This window comes from Eumetopias jubatus, unplaced genomic scaffold (assembly GCF_037043125.1).
Source record: "Eumetopias jubatus isolate StellerSeaLion01/CBP00866 unplaced genomic scaffold, mEumJub1_p1.0 scaffold_8, whole genome shotgun sequence".
Classification (NCBI taxonomy): Eukaryota; Metazoa; Chordata; class Mammalia; order Carnivora; family Otariidae; genus Eumetopias; species Eumetopias jubatus.
Window position 1 is genome coordinate 135,720,222 of NW_028274814.1, and position 6,000 is coordinate 135,726,221.

At 54.9% G+C, this 6,000-nt stretch overlaps 1 protein-coding gene across 3 annotated transcripts in view; it reads right to left on the reverse strand.

The window, feature by feature from the left end:
* The window catches only part of TCF20 (transcription factor 20), a 102,720-nt gene extending 99,411 nt beyond the window's left edge, over positions 1-3,309 (reverse strand). For all 3 annotated transcript variants that reach the window (XM_028115314.2, XM_088025396.1, XM_088025395.1), the window contains exon 1: positions 3,255-3,309. The gene's annotated coding sequence lies outside the window, so the exon portion shown is untranslated. The remainder of the gene's footprint in view (positions 1-3,254) is intronic.
* Between the last annotated feature and the right edge of the window lie 2,691 nt (positions 3,310-6,000).

The window sequence follows — 6,000 nt, forward strand, 5'->3', positions numbered from 1 at the left end:
AAGTTTTCGGCTCAAAGACAGAATAGCAGACTTGGGAATGAAGGAGAAACTTTTTAGATTACATCTCAGGTGCACTAGCAAAACTGGCTAGTCATAGGCAAAGTGAAAGTTTACAGAAGTCCCAGGGGTTACTAAACCAGAGTCTGGTTTAGTGGCATAGCTGCAAAAACCATGCTTTCCAGTATTTTGCCCAAGTCCAGATTTTCATTTCATTATAACTTAAGAAAAAAAAGAATAGGGCACAGCAGGAAGTATGGATTCCAAGGCCAATCTACCACCAGCTGATTTGTGCCTTGAGCAGGCAGTGAGCTATAACAGATCTAGTAAGGCTTTGGAGCTACGGTAAGGATGGTCTCTGTGACCTCTCAGGAAAAGGAGAGAGCACTTACCTCTCAGGTATGCTGGGTACATTTTGTAAGACACATTAAAATACCTGGGACAGAACCTAGCATAATGGATTTAAAAAATAACAAAAACCCGATACAAATATTAACATCCTTTCCTATGTGATTTAAACTACATTCCATTCCATTTTATGAAGTTAAAGTATACCACTAAAAGGTTATGGAACCTAAAGCCCATGTCTCCTAACATCTTACTACCTTAGCAATCTTCTCTCTCACACACACACACACAAATCACCTCTGCAGAATAAGACTTTTATAATGATCTTTTCTTCGTTACGTTATAACACAAATATAAACATATGTGAGTGTGAAAACTCCTTATGACTTAAGTAACCAGCATTTTTAAAATCCCACACCAAACACCAGGTCATAATTCAAATACCCACACAGAATAAATTACTTATTTTGAGAAACTCCAAATAATTGCTCTGTGTAGCCATATAAAAGTGTCTTACCTATGTGACAGGCCCGATGTTAACATACAAGAAAAATGATACCAATCCATCTCCAAAGTCAACACTACAAGCACACCTCCCCTTGCTGAGGCCCTTTTCGAAACTGTACGGACTGAATAAAAAAGTGACAGAAGACACATTACACCACATTAGGCACACGTCCTCCAAGCATCAACAGTAGCAGGAATTTAAGACAAACAAGACCAAGGCTGAGGCTGGTCAAGAAGGGCTAACCAGTCAAAAGCATGGCCTAAGGCTCTCACACACCATAAAATCAGTGAAACTAATTGGGGTTCTGCAGCATCTGAGAGGAAGCATCGGCTACCATTAAGGAATAAATTGGGGATGCAAACAATTAGTGCACCCTGAGGTGACAGTTAATTCCACCAGCATACCATTTCACAGGAGATACTATGGAATTCCACTTGATCCCTACTCTGAGAATACTAAAGTGAGAAATTTCAAAAATTAGCCAAATGCCAAATATCCCTTCCAAGAATTTTAAATAAGGTCCCTCCACAATTCCCTGCACAAAAGGATCTTGGAACTCCTAGAGCCAACCAACATACACAGACCCAAATACATTTAACATTATCCACGCTTCCAAATAGTCAAATGTTTTCTGAAATCTTTTGTACAAAAACAAAAAATATAAGACATACTCAGCATAGACTATAATAAAATACACTTTCTGAGAAGCACAGAACAGTATCTGGGATTTGAGGAAAAACTATGCTAACCAAGTCTGATGCTCTGCTGAAGAAGGAAGAGGCTGGAAACTAAAAAGTGGGATAGGATCTTAAAAGCCAGGTAAGAAAAATCCTGCATTTCTCAAGAAGGCTGCCTCTGGCTAAAACAAAAGCACAAGGTAGTAGACCAAAAACAAACAAACATCAAAAAACCAAAACAAATGAGAAAACCCACCCAAAACCCCTGTAGTGTTTGACCTAGAAGGGAGCCCTCATTTAACAGATGAGGAAATTGGGAGGCTGGAGAGGATAGGTAACTTGGCCAGGGTTACAGCTTATTTGGGGGCAAAGCTGGAAGTAGACTCCTGGTCTCCCAGGTCGGACTTCAGAGCAGTTTCTCACTCCACCATGTAAGACGTTCCGCTGCCACCCCATGTAACATGTTTCATAAAAGTCTTCACTGAGGCTGTGAACATAAGGGTCCAATTATCATTCAAAGATCTGCCCGTTAGATAATAGCTTGAAAATTCCATCCATTTTACAGCAGTTACCAGAGTCATCTAATCTTGGAGAGGGAAAAAAAGCAAAGAGGAAAAGGAGGAAAAAGTCCTAATTTCCATCTGTCCCCTAAGGGCAAACTAAAGGGATGCCTACAGACAGGCAGACAGCTCTAGCATCCACAACCACAAAAAGACAATAATCCCCACCCACAGGCCCAGGAAGGCGACCGCTCCGCGGCCCCCCCCAAAACATACTAAATTCCACTCCCATCCCGACGCACAGGAGACATTCCACCCCCAGCCGCTGCCAGAGCGAGCTGGGCCGAATGGGCCACTCTCCTTCAACCACCACTCCCCCCCCCGCCCCAAAAGAGACGAGGAGCTTCAACCTCAGGCCCCTAAACCGGCGCTCGCTCGCACCCGGGACCACAGGATCCAACACCCACCCCGCTCACCGCGGCGAGGGAGGGGGAGAAACCCCCACGCAGGAAGTGTGTCCCGCGCTCCGCTCCCCGCCCCCCCCCGTGCCAGGACCTTGCGCCGGGTCAGCCGGTACCTGTCCTCCGCCCCCAACAGGCGAGAAGCTGCCGCGTCCACATGGTTTCAGGTGTTCACATGGCAATAAACGGGCCCCTGTCCCTCCCGCGGCAGGGCGCGCTCCGACTGCCGGGCTCCCAGCACCGCTCCCGCCCCTAGCCCAGCCTTCGCCCGCCGGCCTCGCCCCCAGCTGCCACGAAGAGGCGAGCGCCGCGGGACGCCGGGGGCTGCCAGGGGTCCCGGGGTGGGCGGCGCTGACCCTGCGGACCCCTGGGCGCCGCCCGCTCAGACCCGCCGCCTTTGCACCCGAGGCCGCGACAAGCAGGTACCTTTCCCCGATACCCTGAGGCTAGGACTGGTGCCCAAGCTCTGCCGGACTCCCAGGCCAGATCCCTGAGACCCCTCAGCGCCCTGATGCCAGGCCGGGCCCCTTCCCCTGCGCACCCCCAGGCCAGGCCGCTCCTCTCTGCACTCCCGGGTCGGGCCAGGCAGGGACCTTCCCCTCAGCACCCCGTGCCCTGGCCTCAGAGTCCGGGGGGCTCAGCACTCCAGGTCGGCCGGGCCAGGACCTCTACCCCAGCCCCCGAGGCCGGACACCCCGGCATGGCCCCAGCCCCTCAGCCCCTCAGCCCCGGCCCCTCCCCCTCAGGCCCGGGCGGCGGTTACCTGCGGGAGCCCCCCGCCCGGTCCCTCGGCCTCGGCCGGGGGCGGGAGGGGAGGGAGCGGCGGCGGCGGCGGCGGCGGGCGGCGCTGCGCGAGGTGGGGGTGGGGGAGCCTCCGCCGCCTCCAGCTCGGGCGCCCGGGCCGGCGGCGGGGCGGGCCGGGGCCGTGGCCCCTCGAGCCTCGCTCCGGCCCGCGCGCTCGCTCCCCGGTCAGGCGCGCCTCAGGGCGGGCTCCCCCGGCGGAGGCCGCGGCCGCCTCGCAGGGGCCGAAAGCGGCTCGGCTCGGGGTTTTTTCTCTCCATTCTCCCAACACACAGGAAATAACAGAGCGTCAGGTGACGGCGCGCGGCCAATGGGGAGGCTCCGGGCCGCGGCGCGCGGGCGGGCGGGAGGGCGCGCGGCGGGGCGGTGCGCGCGGCGGGGGCGGGGCGGCAGGGGGCGGGGCCGGCGGGTGCGCGCGTGCCCACCCGCGTGCGGCGGCGCTGAGGCCTGCGCGCGCCGGGCCGGGGCCGCGGAGACCCCCGCCCGGCGGCCGGGGTCGCGCGGGGTTCCCCTAGGCAGCTGCCCGGCGCCGCGCGTGCGGCTGGCGGCTCGCACAGTGCCATCTTGGCCGGCGGCTCCCGGCCGTCCTGGGAGTGGCCGCGAGCCAACTTTCTGGGGAGTTGGTGGCCCGGAATCTCTCCCTGGGATTTCTGGAGTTCCCTGGAGCCTCCAACGCCAGAGTCGCGCCTCTGGCATCCTGGGGAGCCCGCGGGCGAGGGCCTGGCCTCCTCCGGGTAACCTGCTTAGTGGGGCCGGGCAAGGGGGCAGCTCCTGACCGCCAAGCGCCCTCCGGCCCAGCGGGCCCGGTTCCCTTCCCTCCTCCGCCCCTTAGCGCCGCGTGTCCTTGGATGAATGACTTAGGCTCCCTAGATAACAGATAACTTCCTCAGTTTCCTCCGCAATAAAAGCGAGGAGCTGGGAGGCCCACCAACCTCGCATGTAAAATAGATACTCACCGAAAGCCAGTTGCCTTCGCCTGCGGCGGCATTAAAAACGCTGCAACGCCTGGCTGACTGGACCCAGGGTCCAGAATTAATTTGGAGATAAGGTGGAGGATTTGCGGTGCCAAGGCCTCGGGCCGTTCCCAGCCTTCTTTTGCAAACCTCATGTATGTTTTATGGAGCAAAGGAATGGCTTGGCCTTTTTTTTTTTTTTTTTTTTAAAGAAAATCTCAGTTGTAGAACAACCACTGAGATGTTTGTTCGCTGTGACCCACTGCTATCAAAAGGGAGAAGGCCCGCGGGGGGTAGGATGTGTTGGGAATGTTTGTGATCCTGCTTCTGACTCACCCAGAGATCTGGCCAAATACTCTCCCCAGTCTGGGCCTCAGTTTCCCACTGGTATATAAAGGGAAGGAGGAGAGTTTGAACTAGATGCCCCTAATGTTGGCTAACATTGCTGATTCTAAATTAGGGCCCCATCTGCCCTAGATGTTAGGGGAGTATGTGGCTTCCTTTCCTGAAGCAACCCAACTTGAAGGTAAATTGGAATTGGAAGAGTGCTTTGGACAGCAGGTGGAGGTTGATAGGAACCAGGTGTGGCCTGGGACCCAGATTTCAGTACATTTGAGGTACAGAGCTCCCCTGGGCCTAGCTCTACCCTCTCACCTCTAGCTTCACCTAGCCAGAGACATAAATGTTCTACCTTGCCTTGGGCCACCCAAGGAGGGTCCTGGCCGTGGCAACACCTGCCCCCAGTAAAGGGATCCAAGGCAGGGCCTCCGTTGGTTCAGCACTTCAGGAGGATGTGGTTGGGGAAGGCAGTGATTTCTCCTGGCTCCTGTCCAATTTCACAAAGTAGGGGCTGGCTCCAATGTGGGTCAGGGCTATTCTTGGAGACTTGATTCCCCAACACCTCCTGCATGCCAAGCGGGGTGCCGGGCTCTTCCGGGGCAGAGCTGAAGAGGCTGCTAGGCCCTGCCCTCTGACTGTTCCATTGTTCTGTGAGTTTCATTTTCAAGTTCTTTCACACTAAGACTTTTAAAAGACCAGTGCTGACTTCTGCTCAGGTCAGGGCTGCAGAGGGAAAAGATGGGGGGACTCCCAGCACAGACGCATGTTTTCTGGACAAACTTGGAAGGATGCAGGGGAGCTTTCTAAGCACTGAGTGTTGGGGGCACCCTCAGTTTCTTGAGAGAACTCATGAAGGGAAGAGCTTTTCCTTAGTCTCCTGCCCCATCCTTCCCTTCCCCTCTTCCTCAGCTCCCTCAGGTCTCAGACGGAGGGACTGAAACAAGAAATGGATGGTCACAAACTGTGCAGAGAGCCTCATTCAAAAGGGAAAGAATGCAGATAGAGAACGGGAGTCCAGGCTCTTGTCTGCTCCTGCCTCCTGTCCCTGGACTGGTTCTATAGCCCCCTCTCTCCCAACCCCCTTGAACCCTGCCAGAACGTTGCCCAGCCAACCTCTACCTGGAAACTTCCCCAGTCCTAGGGCCAGGCCAGCCTGGACCTCTTCACCGCTGGTGGCCTGTCACTTTTCCTTTCAGTACCATTTGGAAGAAGAACCTGTGGGCACGATAACCAGCAGACAGATACAGGTTACTCTTGGGCTGTGTGGCCTTGGACAAATCACTTCACCTCTCTGGTTTCCTTAGCCGTAAAAGGGGACAATAAGGTACCATGGGAGCCTAAAGAGATCTGCATAAAGAATTCAGTACAATACCAGGCACATATTAACAACAGCTACAGTTCCACAATATGGCCACA